General features: G+C 44.4%; 1 long non-coding RNA gene across 1 annotated transcript in view; it reads left to right on the top strand.

The window, feature by feature from the left end:
• Window positions 1–16,570, top strand: part of LOC128425312 (uncharacterized) — a 30,751-nt gene extending 14,181 nt beyond the window's left edge. Inside the window, exons 4-5 of the long non-coding RNA XR_008333107.1 lie at window positions 15,742–15,830; window positions 16,304–16,570. This is a non-coding gene — a long non-coding RNA (uncharacterized LOC128425312). The remainder of the gene's footprint in view (window positions 1–15,741; window positions 15,831–16,303) is intronic.
• The last annotated feature ends 2,729 nt before the right edge of the window (window positions 16,571–19,299 follow it).

The raw sequence follows: 19,299 nt of genomic DNA, 5'->3' as shown, positions 1-19,299 counted from the left end.
ACACACACACACACACACACACACACACACACACACACACTCATCCAGAACTAAGGCACCTACAAGGAAGCACTAATTGCAAAAGCTCAATTCTGCTTGCTTTCCTCTGCCTGGTAGCTTTAAGGTGAAAAGTGATGGATGGAAGCAGAAGGTTCATGTATTTGCTTTTCCTACAGCCAACCTGGAAGGTTTTGGAATCACCTGGCTTCATGAGGGTAAACTTTTAACACTTGAGGATTGTACACACTTAAAACCCAGGTCTGAAGGGAAGGATTTGTCCATAATCCTGTATTGATCCTCTCTAGACAGGCTGTCTGGTGGACTGACACTCTCCCATACCTACAGGCACATAGCCACCCTGGCTGCATGCCTCACCACATCTAACTTTAGAAGCAAACACAACCCCAGGCCAATTTGTAGCTGATTTAATGGCGCGTCCAGGAGTTTTTTTACGGCAGGGGCCAAGAAAGACAGAATTGCCCGTTTTGTTTTCCAGTTTAAATGTCAGTCCCAGAAGTCGAGGCGTTATTACCTTGTTGTTCACAAAGGTTGTGCATTGTGGATATTTCACTCCTGCTGGCTGACACACAGCATCCATCTCTCCTGATTAAACTAAACTAGACTACAGGGACTCAGCTGGAAAAGCTGCCAGCCAAGGTTCAGAGACTGGGGGGGAAGTGAAGAAACTCGCGTTGGGTTTGTTTTGCTGTTTGTAAGTAAATCAAGGATAGAAAGTAGATATTAATTAAAGGTGGCATCTGTAATGATTGTAATAGTTTTTAACTTCCTAAAGCAAGTTACATTTACCATGATTGGACTTCAGCCAGTAAACAAACAAACACACAACCATAGCAGAGGTTTTATCTAATTGTTTTATCTACCTATCCTAAATCAAAGGCAAAGCTCAATCACTTGAATAATAGTTAAATAACCGCAAATCGAGGTAAAGGTTTAAAAATAATCCTGATATTGATTTGAATCGCCCAGGACATACAGTCAGGATATCTCCTCCCCAGCCCCCTGACTCCCTGGAGCAGTCCTTTTAGTAAGTGTAGAACAGTATAACTATAATATAAACAGGTGGTCACAGATGAAATGGTAGAGGCAGCCTGCTTGTTTGAAGCACCTGTCTGTGGGACAGCAGTTAGCCCAACCCCCCCCCCCCCATCAGTCAGTTGGAGGAACTCGGGCCTTGAAGACCAACTGGGGTTCACCACTGCTTCACAGGAGAAATGTATGGAGGGGGGGGCATGAAGGGCTCCAGGTCTCACAATACACAAAACTAAAATATATAACATCTGTGGAGAAAAGAGGAAAAAAGGTCAAACTAGAACTGAAGGTGGATTAAAAACATGTATCCATGCTTTGCATCCGTCAAACAGAAGAAGAAAAGGTAGAGAAAGGTACAATATGTGTGTGTGTGTGTGTGAAAGAGAGAGAGGGAGGGGACAATGGCTGGAGTGTGACCGCCTCAGCCAGCCGAAACGTGTGGTTGCATTCTCGCTTTGTTCCATGAGATCACAGTTGTGGCAGATGCAGGACTCGACCGGGAGCAGCTGTTTTGCTCCGCGTTCTCCAGTTACAGACGCTGGCACTGCCTGCACTCTGGGGATGGGCAGAGGGGCACGCTGTCAAGTCTTAACAGTGTTTGTTCTCTGAGGGTGGGCACAAAGAGTCCTCAGACCCCCGCGGTACTCCAGCCAGTGCTCTTGGCATCGGAAGAGAGGGACCCGGCCGAAGGTGTTAAACAGAGCGGGACTGGTGACAAGACGGAACACGCAGCTGGTCCCGCTCTCACAGGACCCGTGGCGCCATTAATAACGCTGACTGTGGCGGTCGCAGCAAACTCAAAAGATGGTTGGAGAACACACTTATTCATTCTTCCTCATTGTCAAAGTCAGATCAGGGAATAAAAAAAAAACAACACTTTTTGACAAACGCTGTGCACCCAGCTGCCCGACTGACTCGTACTCATAAGCTTTTCAAGGTTGAGTGGAGGTTTTAGTGGCATCTAGTGGTGAGGTGGCAGACTGCAGCCAACTGAAATCCCCCCCCCTCTGCTCATCCCCTCCTTGTGGAGAGAAAACCCATGGTGGCCCTCAGGGTAACATACAAACCTCTCTAGCACCAGTGTTTGGTTTGTCCATTGAACAGGGTGGACTTTGTATAGTAAATATATTACTCCTGCATATACTCGAGCTGCAACCATTAGTCAAATAATTAATATATAGTAACAATATACTAGATTGAAAATAAATCCCAGACTTATTTGTTTTATAGTTTAAGAGTTTTTTAAGCAAAAGTCCCAACAATTTGATAGTTTCAAGTTGTCAAAGAAATCTGTAAAGTTCCTAACATTATAGTAAATTGAATTGTTTGACTGTTGTTGGCTGGTTGGACAACACATGGAATTTTCTGATGCCATCTTTAGCTGGGATATTTAGATGTTTAACTGTTTTCTGATATTTGAAAAATACTCAAGAAAGGATTAAAGTGCATGGCGTTTAAATTGATTATGTCTGCTCAGAAATCAAACAAAGCATCATCTGCTGAATCAATAACAATGGCATCTTTGTTTAGCTCCAATGTGGTGCACTCATTATTTTTATTTTTTTTAACTAACATTTGTAATAGCCGTTATTTTTCAAACGTGCACAGATGTCTCATAACATTGTGAAGCGAGGCACGGGGAGAGCAGTAGATTTGGGAACAATCTAATGAGAAGAACAACTGCCAACAAGTTTCCAGTCTTCACAGCCAAACCCTGAGTCAAGAGGGAAGAAAACAAACGAATACGATTATTCACTGAAAATCCACACTTTTCCATGGAGTCACGTTCACACTCAGTGGGTTTAACATGTGACTGGGAGCATCTGTTGTTGTGAGACAAGTCGTGCATCTTGGCCTGAAGTGTTGACCACAGTTAGCCTTTGTCTTTTGTACAGAAATTGAATTCTCACCAGGTCTGACCAAGACTGAACTTGAGTCCCGGTGTGTGAGTCATAGATTAATTGATCCCAGCCACTTTCTCTTCGCTGTTCCTAAGCAATATCATGAGTCAGGCCAGTTTCTCACAGCATATGTTTTTCTACCATGTCACATATGTCCCACAGGCCGAGTGAAGAATGTAGATACATCACATGGTAAATAAATCAGAAGTCTCAAAAAGCAACGCAGTGGAATTCTTAAACTCCAACAACGAAGCAGCAGATGTGAGACTCGGGAATTGTTGGTTTCAGAAAATTTGCATTATGTTTAAGTTTAAAAAAGATGTTCAACTAATGAATATATATTTTTGATTCTTATTAACTATAGTATGGAAAATATTAATAGAATAATCATTTTTCTAGGACTAAAGGTCAAAGGTCAATGTCCTGTGCTTATGAAAGCGATTTACTACAGGCCATTTATCAATAATTGACGTTCCTTTTTAAAATAAACATCTAGAATGTTATTGTCTATTTTATTCTTTCAAATTCTTCACTTACATGTATGAATATGGATGGGAGTGGATTCAAATGGACTCTTGACATGTCAAGGCTGTAATACTAGTTCAGGCTAATATTGATATTTGGGAGTTTAAAAAATATATGAAACTATATTTCAGTTCAGTTAATTAAGACTCATTCGTTACAGTTATATTATATTATATTTTATTATATTATATTTTTAAGAGGTCAAAGACTTACTCTCCCTACACACACAACATCCAACTGACCATTGACTTTGCTCCAATATAGTTTTGATATGTTTGGAGGTGTAACTCCTGAGAACCTGCATTATTTATTTATTCTGTGTTTTTGTACAAACTCTTATATCAATCTGAGACTAAAATTAGTTCTCCTTGGCAGTGGACCAGCTCACATGGATTAGTGGTATTTATTACAACCCTCAAGTAATAAAAACCAGGACTAAAACCAAGAGATGTGTCAATTACAGACAATACGAGGAGAAAACTGCCACTTATCATACTTTGTCCTTAAAGCAGCTTTCCCCGCTTACGCCGGCTCATGTTTTACAAACACGAGCCTGAATACCAACGTGCCGTCTGTACGCAGCAGTTTTAGCAGTGAAACCCGTGTGTGTGGTTGCGTCTGAAGATGCTCGGTCATGAGTCGGGCCGCCGGGTGTTGTCTTGCTCCCTGTCAGCAGTGTGGGGCTGGTGCCCGCGGTGATGTGCACTTACAGTAAGTGAAGGAGTGATGTTTCAGAGATGGATAGCGTTTCCAGTATTTATCGACTGCTGCGGGGCTGCGAGGCCCGGGATGACACTGCATTCAGATACATTAGCGGAGGAGGGAGTCTTGACGGCCTGTCAGAGGGAAAGAGGGGGCGGAGAGGTGTGGAGGGCAGCTGTTAAGACATCAGCGAGCTTATGGTCGGACGCAGGGGCATCGATCGCCCTCCGAGCCGCTTCCTGTGTTTTCACTTCTCTATCATGGGAAGAGAGCAAACAACAACGTCAGGGGGAAAAGCTGAGCTCCATATCTAATGGGGCCCGATCTCCAGGGACAGAGATTTACATGCACCGGGATGCCTCATAATGTATGTCTGGGTGGCACTGAAGCTTTTACTGACGGAATGAGAGTGGTAATACTCACAATAAACTTTCTCGCAACGCAATTATATTGTGCGCACAGTTTTATTGCCCAGGAGAGGGTTCACTTTTAACAATGTCTAAGGGCGTTCTCACACCTGGAAGTCTGAACCCAGGGGTCCGTGTCTCGATGTTGATTTCATTGCCATTGTAATATCGTGGTATTCATTCCAGCGTAACAAACTTCAGTAGCAGAACTTCATACTAGTTTGAATGCACCTCCACGTGACATTAGATTGTCGGAGGTGAGGTAACAGTCAGTCAGAATTATCCTAAATATGGGTTTTCACTCTGCAAATAAACCGAACAATGGTTCAGTTTGATCCGGAGCAAGACCACATCCTTATGTCGGACTAAATTTAGGTCCGTTGATCCCGACCGTGGTCCAAGGCCTCTTTACCACTTGTTATTTTTGTTCCGACTTAACAAGATTGGTGTGAAACCCTCCTAAAAAAACTCATTTTAAATAATACCTGCCCTAATTAGTTCCATTTATATCACAGTCATTGTATCTCTAGGAGAACTGCAGCTAAGGTTTTTTCTCCGACTACACTTTATAAACCGTCTGGAGATTTGAAATAAATCATTGTGTCTGGTTCCTGTCCAAAGCTCCTTGTAACTTTACACAGACGTGAACTTTTAATACAAACTATTGTCTCATGTGCCACTCGACAGTCCATCACCAAAACGTCAAGCGTGTCTGTTTATATTCCAACACCGAGGACATAAAATTATATCAGAATCATATTACAGGATTTTTTATTACGACTACATTCTTTTACCTCAAGAATAATAAATACTCCAATGCAGACACGCGTATTTTCATGTGTCCTAAAGGAATGTTAAGTACTTTTTGTACGAAATTAAATATACAAAGCAAAAAGAGAATCTGTCATTTTGACATTTTGTTTCAAAGCTGTGAATTTCATTATGCAGCCAAACAGATGTCAGTTTTCCGATATGTGTATTAGAAGGATCTAGATAAATGAGAAGGGAACGCAGACGGAGAATTGTAAAGCAACTTGCTTTTTCCTGCTGAATTAAATGTTTATGTTGAGGCTCGAGCCGAGCTGTTGGCCTGTTTCTCCTAATTAAGAGAAAAGGTGCCTGATTGACAGATGAGCTCCGGGTCAGTCAGCCAACCAGAGAGGTTTCCCTGTCCAGCCCGCACGGCCTCTGGGTTTCCCATCAGCCCCGGGAGCAGATGGTTTTAACACTCGCTCAAATGCTCCTGTAGGAAAACAGGGAAGTCTCATCTGTTTTAGTTGAAGCTGAGGGATTAACGAGCAGCAGCCTCTTGGCGGGGAAGCAGCTTCCTAAAGGGAGATGGTAGATTGGTTATTGTTTTTATTGATTGATTGATCACTCATTGGATTTACTCTCTGGTTTCTGAGCTCGCAGCCAAAGTGCACGGGGTGAGGATTTGATTTTGCACTTCACTACACTTCACTTGACCTCAAAAATCTTCAGACTTGACTTTTGATCACTGACTTGTGTACAAGGCAAATTACCGTAACACTGAATTGCATTGCTGGACTGTTTATATTTAAAAAAAATAATTATCTGCATGTAACTCGTTAATATCTGTGCTTAGCCTTGATGCTTCAAAAAAGAAAAAGAGAATAAATAAGACTCTACAAGGATCATTTTTAACTTTTTCCCAACAAGTGGAAAGTTCGAGTTTGTTTTTAGGTGTAAACCAAACTGGATGTGTGAAAGAAACACAAAGTAATTATATCCTTGCTGGTGTAGGCTTAGGCTCAGACGAATCTCTGTGTTGCTGAAATTGCAGTGTGATACCCAATTTGTACGACTGGTCGCAGATGGAAAAACAATCCACCACAGCAAAAGGTCACTGGGCCTGATTCGCTCCAGCCTGGAATCTCACAGCTGCGAGATTCACCCGCAGCTATTGTGAGTCCTCGTCTGTCCAGAAAACCAACACCTCGTTTCATTTGCTCGTTTAGGCATTCACTTAATTGAATAAGTGACAGTCATGCGGCAATTATGGTAACTGCATCTTCCAATCTCGGTTCATCTTGACCCTTATCGTCGAGTGCAGGTTAATGCTGGTGTATTTCTGGGAATTAAAAACCGTTTCCTAGCATCTCTTTCTGAATTCCTCCTTCGGATGGAACAAGTAGCTACAGAGATTAGGATAATTTTGCCAATTTTGCCATTAAACTTGAGCTGAGGTGTGTGCCGTATCACTGTCGCCTTCACTCCGCTGACCAACACACAAAAGAGCTTTCAGCACCGGAGCCAGAGGAGGGGTGTGGGTGCACACGGAAAGTATGCACAGAAGACTCCCTCCCTCCCCTGCTGCTCTCGCCCTGCTCTCTCAATCACTCCCCAACAACACAGAGCAGGTAGTTTGACCAGAGGCAGCGGAGCAGCTCCTGCTATTGATTCCCTCTGAATTCGAAGTCGTAAAACTAAATGTATCCAAACACCATTAATCACAATGGCCAGGGGCGTCTTTTTTTTTTTTTTTAAATGAACGGATTCTTCCTGGGGGCATCTACGGCCACTTAATTTGCCATTAAAAGCCCACCTGTCTGTGTCAACCAGTCCGTAGAGAGGTGCACAAATGGAGTCCAGAGGCCGTTCCAAGGGTTGGGTTGTGTACATTCCTTCATGCGTTGCTACAGTCAGGGACAGGGAGTGGGGAGAAAAAGGATACAGTGTGCAAAAAGCTGTAAAGAATGATGTACAGACGAAGATATGCTGCCGGTACATGGAGCTAAACTTTCTTATTTCCACACACACAACATATAACGCAGGTAGATACAGTGGTAACACTGTCCGTATGTCTGTCCACAGACATTTCGTTTCTGGAGCAAAAACAGTTTTTCCATAAATAAACTGGTGCTTTTTGCCTTTTCTTTTTTTTGCTTTAGGCTTTCTCGAAATTAAATTATTTTCTGTATTTCGATGGCAACGAAGTTAGACTGAAATGTTATGTCGAGAACTTTAATAATTCCCCAAATTGTGATCAATAAAGTGCATCTTTCTATATCTATCTAACTTCCATGAGGAAAACCCAGTTCAAGGAGGTGGTTTTTAATATAATCAGCTACATTTTCTCTCCTCGTCTCTTCTCTTCATGTTCCCTCGTGTTGTGGCAAAGTGCATTGCTCATAGCTTTTGTCACAAAGAGAGAATTAGGAAGCACTGAGCGACCACCCTGTTTGCTACGTGGCCGCAGCCTCGTCACATCAGGCTCACACCTCCCGCCTCATATTGTTTTTGACAGATTTGACACAAACTATGTCGTTCAAGCTGCTCTCTCTTCATGAAACACTTCCTGCAGCTCCGGTACGACATTCCTACACGCGCTCCGTGCACACACACAATTAGCACTTGTTAAAGAGCATGTGATATGGTAAATACGTGTTTTTTCCCATGATTACGGCGTCCTGTGAACCTTACAGGAAGCAAGTGCTCTGGGTGACTTACTCCAGTTCTGTCTGAGAGCTCTAAACCCACACAATGCTTTGTCCTTTTTTCCTATATAAAAAAAAAATCCTCTGTCTTTTTAACCGAAACTTAAAGGTCAAGCTATTGTCTCTGCTCAGCCTCTGTCCCCTCGACACAAACGGACACACACGGACATTCCACTGAGTTCGTCCAGTTCTTGCAGCGGGACTAATTGGAGAGAGAGACAGGTGGAGGCACTCTCTGGTAATCGGTCTTGTTAGAGGACAGGGCCGCGGCTCACACTGCGATCTTTTTGTTTTTGCAGTGTGAACGGTGGAAGGAGGGCATGAACTTTTGACACACTCGCACATGGGGCCCCTTTGTAGCCCGCCAGGCTTCGGTTATTGGAGGTAACGTCTAGGTACTCTGTGCAGCTCCATTCAAAACACGTCCCTCTATATGCATATGCTTTGGAAAAGGAAAAGAAAAGAGAAATTCATGCCACTTTTTCTCCCAAAAAACTTATGAACATACAATGCTTTGCTTTGCCCCTGATTTTCAATTCCCTTGCTGCATTTTGTCCCCGCATGTCCCGGTGTGATCACATATCCATAGGTCCCCTTGTCCCCTTCGTCCACTTCCCCTCTCAGTGTGTCAGCGTGTGTGTGGTAAGTACCCGCTCATTAAGATGTGTCAGTGCGAGCATGTCCACCGTGTGCAGACATGTTGCCGTATAATGCAACCAGGCAGGTGTGAGGGTCACAGCCAGTTTGTGGGCCAGCGTTTTGACCCCCGCTGTCTGCTTTGTCTGACCGTCCGAGGAACCCCTTAATTAGACCCTTTGGTTTGCAGCGGAGACCCGACGCAGCCCAGCAGACGCTCAGCAACAATCCCTTCATTAAATGCTCCTGGTTGACTTGGCAGGAAGAGCCTCAGGTTCCCGATTTCTTGCTGCACAAAGGCCATGTTAAGAAAATCTCCTGTAGTTTTTTCGCTTTGAACTCAGAGCAAGTGTTTATGCTTTTTTCTTTATATTGAGAAATGATCTCTAACAGGATATTTTGGGTAACCAAGTTGAGATTTTCTGTGCTATGCTTCTTCTAACGTAAACTATACTGTATTTTCATGGTGTCGGAATAATTGCAAAAAGTAGTTACCAACTGGGAAAATTCACGTGAGAGCCAACAACTTGAAAGCTGGCGATAACATGAGTTGCTGACGTCATAGCTTATAAACCGATTGACATCCTTTTACACTCAGCTCTAAATAGTAGCTTTTAATTTCAACTTTTCTAATATGTGCCTGACAACAGACTTTTTAGCCAATACATATGTTTTTATGATTCACGTGCACATTTATAATTATCCGTATACCGGTCACACCTGTTCTGTCTTGTTTTGTTCTTCTTTACTATGCAAATGTTGGAAAGAGTTGCCAAGGTGTTGGTTAAAAGCTCTAAACACATAAATACAACATATTCTGTTCACAGCATCTTTAAACCACATGTAGACAGAGCTCAGGAAATGGGACCTTCTGAGAACCATGTGAATTCACAGTTTGTGCAACGTGCCTCTGGAAAAGCTGTCGTTAATCAAGCAACACACATCCGGTTGAAATACATTTTCATCGGCCAATTGTAAAATATCGCTCTAAACACTTTTTCTCCCCCAAAAAACATTTGGTCCTAACAGCCCAGAATGATTAATTGTTGAATTACTCACTGGTGCACGGTGTTATTTCAACAAGATGTTGCCTGTGGTTTGTGCACGTCTGCAATGTGAGTACAGTCTATTATGCCAGAGTGGAGTGATCAAGTGGCCAGAAAATGAATGGGAGCAGAGCTGTGAAGGAATGAGGTGAAGTATGGCTCGCTGACAAAAAACAAGGAGACTCACTCCAGCAGGGATTCAAAGGGACTCGTCTTACTGACCTTCAACGGGAAAGAGGGAGAGGGGAAGGATTTCATTCTGCTGGTTTTGGCCGAATCCACGTTGTCGACGAGGTCCAAGGAAAACCTGTGGGGCACTTTGTTAACTCACGTCTGTCAGGGTTGTGTGACTGTGTTTGTGACCACTGTGCCCACGGGGGGGAAACCTGAGCCACAGGTGTGTTTGAGGTGCAGTCACCGGTTGGGCCACAGAAAAAGAAAAAAGAAGCCTGATGCCTTGTTGTAATCACAGCCGCTCAGTTGGCGTCAGTGGTTGAATATAAAGAGATTACATTTTTGTCCCGAGTAATTTGATAAAGGTTCTAATTAAGAAGCTACATCAGTGGGTGGAGAAACCAAGATATGCTGAAATCTGAGCTGGTTCTTTGCAGCTGACCTGAAATTTTAGCTTCAACTTTTGTTGTGATCAACCAGCTGGAGCTGTTAAGCTCCGTGTAACAACAGAGTATGATGATGTAAAAAAAAAACACGTACGTTGTATCACGAATGAAAACAAAAAATTAATAAAACAGTCTTCACGACCGCCTCGTAAAATAAAACTTTGTTGTGTCCGGGATTTCAATTGCGATCACAATAACTATAAAGGTTGAACAATTACAGTAAGATTTGCCTGTAAAGTAAAACTTAGCATTTTTGGGCCCAGATGCAGACACAGTTGGTGACTATGGATAAAACATCTTTAATAAGGTGTGAAAGGATGAAGTGTCGGAGTGATGGCGAGGGAGAGAGGAAGTCAGGCAGACGGCTGGTTGGAAGGACAGTGTGACAGGTGGCTGTGTGGTTTGGCGTGGTGTTGCAGGTGAGTGGGTTTGCGGTGTAAGACCTGGCGTCCTCAGACACAGGAGACAGCAGGTGTAGCGAGGCGCCGGAGAAATAACATGAGGAATAACCTCAGCAGTGTAAGAGAGTGGATGTGTCCCGCTGAGCTGGCAGAGCAATCTGGAGATGGAAGGAGGGAGAGTGGGGTGGTACCAGAGCTGACCCCTATGAGGTGGATGCAGAGGGATGCAGAGATGAGCCCAGAAACAAGGTGAGGTACACAGAGGGAGGGCAGGAGACAGGGAAAACACAGGGATACAGATGTGAAGCTGTTATCAGACGTGCACTGATCGTCGCAGATTGTCTGTATTTTCTGCGGAGGAGGTGCAGGTGTGAATGCAAATGTCCGAATTAGAGGCTCTGGATTATCTGCGGACTTTCTCCGCCTGGCGTCCTTCTATATTGACTGTGGAAGGTGAAAGAGTGAAACATCTGGACATAATCCAGATACCATATTCAAAGAGATGATGGTGGAACCTTAATAACCTAAATTGCTCTGCTGAGGATGTGCTATATTTTGTATTTTTACTTTTAAGATTTGATAACCCTGATGTTAGGGGAAAGATTCCTTCTATATTCCTTGGTTTGAATTATTTATTTGATGCTATTAAAAGCTGTTTGAATTTATGATTGACAGCTGAGACTGAGTCATGATTGGTCAGGAGCAGTGGGACCTCAACACCACAACTCCATTACTGAGAAGACTCTTTCTCCAAAGATGGCAGCGTTCATATTTAGGATATTTTGGCCAGATCGTGGAAAGAAGTGGAGTCATGTCTTGAGTTTATGTCAGTGCTAGCTTCACATGCTATCATGCTGGCTAGTGCTACAACCGATATTGTTAACGCAGCACATGGCTAGTATACCTGTATGTCCCTGGTTTGTGTAAAGTGAAGTGTTTGCCACCTTATATATTACAGGGCTTGACACTTTGAGGATCTAAAATGATTTGACATTTACGACCTGATGCAGATCCTCGCCTGACGGAAAACGAGAGATGTAATTATTAGCTGCACGCCGTGATGTCTGTGAACGGATCAATGCAGTAAATCAAATGTGTGGACACGTCACGTTCTCGCCTCGTTAAGTTTACAAGCACTGCCTTCTTCCATCTGACATGTTTAGGCATATATTCTTATAGGAGCACTTCATTTTCTGTTTGAAACTCAAAACAAAGGAGTTTAAAGACCCCCCCCCCCCCCCCCTCCCCTCCAACCCCCGTGACCTCCGAGACCGAACAGAGCCCGATCGTGTTTCTGTGCTTTTCAATATCTCACTGCGTCGTCACATCATGACAGAGGAGGACAGTGAGACGGGGCCGAGCGAGAGAATGAGACAACGTGACAGGCGGCGGGGGGGGGGAGTTGGGGGGGATCTTGCTGCGACAGCCTTTTCACCCTTTATGAATGACGTTTTTTTTTCTCTTCCCCCTCGGCATTCCCCGGGCCACTTCAAAGTGTCAATCTCAGCAGAGCGACTTGGCCATTGTGTGAATCTTGAATATTCATCGGGGTTCTCTCTTGTCCTCGCGGGCTGGAGACTCAGCTGGGGATCTGCTGGGATCTCATGATGTATTGCTGTTTATATGCAACTGGTGGATAAGGATTGAGTCTGGTGTGACCGTGGGTTAATTGATGATGGATGGATACTCTCCAGTAAAAAAACTTTTAGGCGCAACTTTCGGAACTCCTTCAAACTCCTTTTTGATTGTGCATCTAGAGTTTAAAAGAATCACGACATTATTAGCTTGATGGATAAAGATCTTTTCACAAGGCACTTTCCTGGCAATTTCTTGGCATATTGCCTTGACTATTTTTCAATTAGACTTTTGATTAATTTGCTCATCTCCCCTTTGTATCCATCTGTTAATTCCAGAGAGTCTCTCTATGTATGTTACATACCTCTAGAAGTGTTATATCGGCTTCACCCTTGGCATGTGTTTTGTTAAGGGCTCCATTTGTTGGATTTGGTGAGATATCTGTTGTAGCGGCAGCTCGGACATAAGTGAAAATTGCCACCAGCATCATTGAAGGTCAAGCAAACAGCTCATTCCAAACAGGCACCGTCTTTAATTCAACATCTTTGGGATTTGGTCTGTTGGAATCCGAGGATCACCTCAGGTTTTTGTTATTGAGATTGATTAATCTGTTAAACCTGACAAACCCACAATGAAAGTAATTAAAAAAACTAAAGTTCTGCTACTGGTACAAAATGTACTATGAAATCCTCTCTAATAAATAGCAGGAGAGAGGAAAGCGAGCCCATGTGTTGCTGGATGATGAAGATGACGGACCCCATTTGGTCGGGACAGCTGTGTTGCCACGGTGATCAACTGCTCTGCTCTGTGACAGCAGTTTTTACGCTGATCTGCCGAAAATCCTCCTAATTTCACAGAGCCGAGGGTCGGCCCGGCTCCGGCCGGGACATCGCTCACGACACGCATTCCTCCTCTGCCTGTGCTTAATCTCCTCATCTGTGTTCGGTCCGGGGCTTTTTGTTTCACAGGTTAACGGTGATTTGTCAAAGTCATCCGTCCCGCTCCTCTCGCCGTGCGGTGAAAGCTGCGTTCACTCTCTGTCCCCTCTGTGAAATAATAAACGTTGCTCGTTTTCATGGTGCATTGTGACGCTGCCGCGAGTATTAATGTAAGGTCTCAATTTCATAAGCAAAATGTTTGCTGCGGGAAATGGAGACAGATTATTGCAAACAATCAAGCTAATTGATCGCCGAGCGCCGGAGGGGAGAATGCGGGGGGGGGGGGGGGTGGGGGGGGGGGGAACACACAGTCTGCAAAACAAATTGAAAATGATCCCACAGCTAAACACGTCTCCAAGTCGGCCTCCCAGTCCCTCCCCAGTCCGAACTGAACGTTCACTGTGCCAAGAGGTCAGAGCCCGAAGTGGAGCCCCATGGACCATAATGAATATTGTTGTATTTCTCATTCTAGTTGCAACAAACAACAACGGAGGCGCTGACGGAGCAGGTTTTTTTCTCAGCATCAATCACCCTGTTCACGTGTGTGATGATAGATGAGGTTCGGACTAAATGGAGGGAGGGGAAGAAGAAGAAGAAAAGAAGAAGAAGAAGGGAAGTGAAGGGTTAATTCCACTGAGAGCAGGTCTTCCAACCGGTCTGCCCCACTTTCAATCCCTTTATGCGGTGGAGTGACCCCCACCTACAGAGCCGCTCACTCGCCTGCCCCCCCATCCGTGTGGGCTGAGCGGGCCGTCTGAGAATACGGGGAGGCTCCGTGCTGTGCGTTTGATGGAGCGCAGAAGGGTGTGTGAGCTGCACTGACCCGTTCACATCGCTCCCCATGCACTCGTGCTCCAGAAAGGGTTCGACTTGTTACGTGTAACACACGGCGCTGCACAAATCAGGAGTGACAGCTATAGGGCTGGCGGAGCAGTGGCTTCTGGGAGCTGCTGTTCCCACCCAGTCAGATTTTTAACGGGGGGGGGGACAGGTGTTGGGTGGAGAGGGCCCATTTGGCCTCACGTTGTTTGTTTTCCGGCCCTCCTCCGTCACCGCTCCAACACCGCAGGAACTATTTCTCTTACAAAACCTCACACGGGCGGCTGCAGAGATCCGGTCAGCTCGGAGATGTTTACGATTTCTGTAGGTGCTGCAGTGGACTTGATGTAATCTGTCTAATAGCTCTGTTAATCCTCTTAACTTGTAACCCATATAAATCTTTCACCATCGGAATGTGTCCCTATTGTTATCAGTTTTTTTTTTTCTTCTCTCCTGTTGGTATTGCGTGTTTCGCGTGTGTGTCTGTGGGCTGGATTAGTGTGAAGTTGTAAAGTTGTGGTGGTGCCGGGAGGTGTGAGCTCTAATCACCTCTAATCACCTGACGTGCGATGGCCTGATCCCTGTTGTGTTTACACCCCTTTCACACACAGGCTCACATGAATCCTAATACCACACTCTTGGTTTCAGATTAATGCCCATGCAGTGCTCGCCATTCACACAACACCTGTGTCTGCAGCTGTAGACCCACACATGAAGCTTCGAGACAGGGTGGACATTTTGTTTAGTCTTTGTTTTCCCTGTGGTTGTGGTGGGGTAGACGTTTTGTGGTGCAAGGAGGCTGCTTGTGAGTTTGTGCCTAATACTTTCATCCTTCCAATAAATCTAAAGTATGTAGAATTTGTCCCTTTTTACAAGGTGGTGTTAAAACTGTCGGACCTCACACTTGTTTTACACTTGACCTATTTTATTTTTCTTTTTTTGTGTGTGTGGTATATATTGTTGTGGATTAGGATTAACATTCCATGTAGCAAATAGAATGGTACTTAGAGCGGAAGCCTCCGCCAAGGCCCAACAGTCCCCATAAATTCACTCATATATATATATATATATTATATCCTCTAAACATGCTGGATTTTTAAAGATCACTGAATTATTCCCTGAAAAATGTAAAGGATGGAAAAAAAACACAAATGAATGGCTAACATCCTTGGTGGAGGAAAGAATACAGGTTTGAAGAAACAGGTTGGATGTAATGACTTATTTTCTAAAAAATTAAAAAATAAAAACAAATATTTATTTTCAAATAGATGTTCACCAACATTCAATTTTCTTTGGTATATAACAAACAAAGTGAGAAGAAAAATAGTGATGGAAATAAAAGCTAGTACTGCAACACGAGGAGAACTAAGAGCAATAGGTGAAAAAATACCATAAAACTAAATACATATATATGAAGAAAAATTATGCGTATGTCACGTATGCCGAGCTTTTCACACCCAAGCTGAGCAGTGTTTGGACACACACACACACACACACACACACACACACACACACACACACACACACACACACACACACACACACACACACACACACACACAACAGGGTGTTGCTGAGCCAGGATGGATAACATGCATCGATTCGCTCGTGCCAGCCATTAACACACCTCTTGTCCTGTGTTTTGTTTGGTTCTCTCTCGCAGTGCATCGTTCCACCCTGAGCGGGGACTTGCTCGGCCTTCTCGGGATTTCACACCAGATGGTCTCACCAGAGTAAATGTTCACGTCCCCTGTGAGTTTATTCTCTCTAGATCTGATCGTGGTGTCTGAGTGTCCCCCTTGGCATGCTGTGTGTTTGTGTGGCTGTGGCAACAGTTCATGAGGCGTCCACGCCTCGTTCAACCCCTCTACTCACACATCCATGGCCCTGGTTCAACCCCCCCCCCCCCCCCCCCCACCCAATTCCCCTTTATCGTCTATTCTGTTCTCTGTGTTTGAGTGATGTGAGAATCTGTAGTGTGTGTGTGCATGTGTGTGCATGTGTGTGTGTGTGTGTGTGTGTGTGTGTGAGAGAGAAAGAGAGGGAGGCTGTGTGTGGATTCAGATAGACTCAGCTGTTCCCTCTGTAGTGGAGCGGTCATAGAGAGGGCCGGACAAATAACACACTGAGAGGGCAACTGAGTAACACCCTCCTCCTCCTCCCCCCCCCCCACCTCTCTCTCTTCTCCCCCCCTCTCCTTCTCCCTCCATGTCTGTCTCTCCCAGGCTGTCAGTGTGGAGTAGTGCTGGAGGCTGCGGGGCGGCTGTGTGCTGTGTGAAGTTCCTGCGAGTGCAGCGGAGTGGCGGGCGCTCACAGAGACACACTTGTGCAGAAGGAGGAGAAGACTGGCGCGCTTTTTTTTCACAGGAGGATATATATATATGTATATATGTATATATATATAAATTAAAAAAGAAAAAAGGCAGTCTCACACCTTTGCTGCCCTGCACGGTTTGCGTCGGTTGTGGCAGCACCTCTGGGATTGGAAGGAGGCGGGCTACTGCTGCTGCTGCTGCTGGTGGTGGTGGTGCTGGTGGTGACGTGATGGTGGTGGCGGCGTGGTCGCCCCGGGAGCGGGCCTGGCAGGCTGTTCTCCTGGTGACTGGACTGGCATCTCTGAGCCGTGGGTCTGATGGTGAGTACCGCGCTGGACTGTGTGTGTTTTGATGCCTGTCGCACTTTCTACATGTACTCAAGTCACTGTGGGAGTGATGCAGCTGAGGCCTCCTTGGGGTTGTTTGTCCTTTATTGGCTAAACTGTGATAATTCTGCCAGCTGCAAGACGAGGGGATTCAATCTGTTTCTTTTTTATTTTGGTATTTTGCTTTGATCTCTATATTTATGCCTAAAGTTGGGAGGTTTTCTGCATTTAGTTGTTAGTCAGGTGACTGGCTGGTCGCTCTTGCTGTGATGTTGTCTATTTCTTGCCCTGTGGTATTTATGATGAGCAAAACGCTGTAATCACCTCCACAGGGGCCACCATGAGAACGGGCGTGCATTTATCTGCCCCGTCCTCCCCCGTGACACCCCCACCAAACCCCTCCGCTCGTGTTTTGAATTGTTTGAAGATGTCCAAGATGGACAGCCAGTTGTCTTTTTACGATGAATGCCGACAGTGTCGCGGAGCCCCCCCCCCCCCCCCCCCCCCCCCGTCAGGTTGTGAGGGTCAGCGAGCTCCCAGCCTCTCTGAAGATGACACTCGTGCATTTGTTGTTTCTGGTCAGAAAAAGTAGAGAGAGAGTTAGTGGATCACTCTGCTTTTGGCTCTTTCTGTTGTTTCTATGGACACATATTAAAATGGCTCAATTTTCTTTACACAATTGACCCTTTTACAAAATATTTATCATTATTTGTCTTATGCGATACCAAAGAGAATATCTTTAGGTACTGGAATCTTCATTTGTTAATATCCAATCAGGCTTCTTTTTTATTTATTTTTTTTACAATTTTGACACACTCACACACACAGTGTGAGTTTGTGGTGTGTATATACATAATGCAAATGATGGTCTGGAAAATTTCAGCTAACACTTACTGGATTTCCCTTTAAATGATTAATGGTGGGTCGGTTCTTTAGAGACCTATTTGTGCTCTTCTAGTCTCCTCTTTGTATTCCTTCGTCAGAATGAGCTCAGGGTTTGTGACGCACAGTGTGAACTTGCACGTGATGTAGATTCGTCAAACTTCGGAAAAAATGCAAAAAAGTTCTTACATCCAATTCTGAACCAGAGTGAATTAAACAATAATCTGATTAGGAAAAAAGCCGCTAAATCAGATAAACTTCACGCTGAAAACAGAAATGGCTTATGATTTAAATCTGGCTACAAAGAAATTCTTGACCAGAATTGTGTCAAAAGTAAAGAGCAGCTGTGAAATCCCTTCCTGACTGAGGGGCTCAGAGCTCGCTGCAGCTTTCACACTTGGTCATGAAATACCCCGGCCGCTGGATGAATGTTTCTTCAGAGAATTTCCTTTACACGTATCTGTGCGGACCGAGCGAGGTGTTTAATTTCTCATCCAATATTAGTCCAGAGGGTTTGACCGTTGGCAGGGATGTGGGAAGATGGAGTGAAGCTCAGACGGAGGAGTTGCGCTGACATTTCTTTCTTCCAACTGTCTGACTCTGAGCTGACGGGAGGCCAGAGTCTCTGCTCGCTGCTGTCACTGCAGGACTGATGAATAGGAGGTGAGATGAAGCCGTGAGCGCTCTCTGACAGATCTCCTTCTACAAAGCCTTTTCAGCATTGTTGGAAATGCTCGGTCGATAATTCAACCACCAGTTGCCTTTGCTGTTTCTTCTGGGATCTGATCTTTGAAAGGTCGCTCGCAACGAGGAAAACATGTGGGAGGTTGCTCGTAAATCTCAGTGGCCCGCTCGGTTTGCCACCTGTTTCGGGCTGGTGAGGTTCACAGGGAATAGATTGACCCACAGCCTGTTCCTTTAGACACAGACCATTCAGAGCAAATAGTATATAGTTATAGCAGTTACACCTTTATTATTTATATATTGGTTATGGCTAATTCCCGCCATCAAACATTTGGATTGGCTGTCTCATGTTTGTACCATAAAACCACAGAGTGACCCTGGAACCGACAACATGTCTGTGGCATAACAGCAACCATTCTTTAGACAGGAATTCATCTTTTTAGAACAAATGATGCCAACTCAATATCACTATCTACTTATAATGAAAAAATGAATGATGTCAAATGTGGAGAATTTAGAGAACAATCATAAAACCGCCCCCCCCCCCCCCCCCCCCCCCGCCCCCCTGGTCTCTCCTACACTTTCTGAGCGGTCATTATCCAAGTGTTTTCATTCAGGGCAATCTCCGAATACCTGAAAATGTCAGCGTGTCTCTGCTGGAACGTTCAGAGGAGGTTCTGTCTTTATCAACAGCCGTTTCTTTTCAGTAGCTTCAGTTGAGCTAAAACTATACTTCTAATAATGCTTTCTCGTTTGAATTTTGGATAATTTTTATGTCCTTTAGAGGTTATTTTATTGGTACTTTAAATGAAATGTGTTTTAATTTGCCAAGAACTTGTTTTTTTTATGAGATTATGGGAATAATTTAAATTGAGCTCCACATCTTTCTGATTTTAAAAGGAGATGTGAACTATTTGGGCTCCTCGTTGGAGGTGGATGTGATTAACATTGTGTTCTATTTTATCTTTATTTAATCGGGCGGTCTCATCGAGATTTATAATCTCTTTTTCTAAG

Source organism: Pleuronectes platessa, chromosome 19 (genome assembly GCF_947347685.1).
Source record: "Pleuronectes platessa chromosome 19, fPlePla1.1, whole genome shotgun sequence".
Taxonomy (NCBI): Eukaryota; Metazoa; Chordata; class Actinopteri; order Pleuronectiformes; family Pleuronectidae; genus Pleuronectes; species Pleuronectes platessa.
Note: the sequence above shows the minus strand (reverse complement) of the source record. Positions and strands in the feature narration are given on the sequence as shown.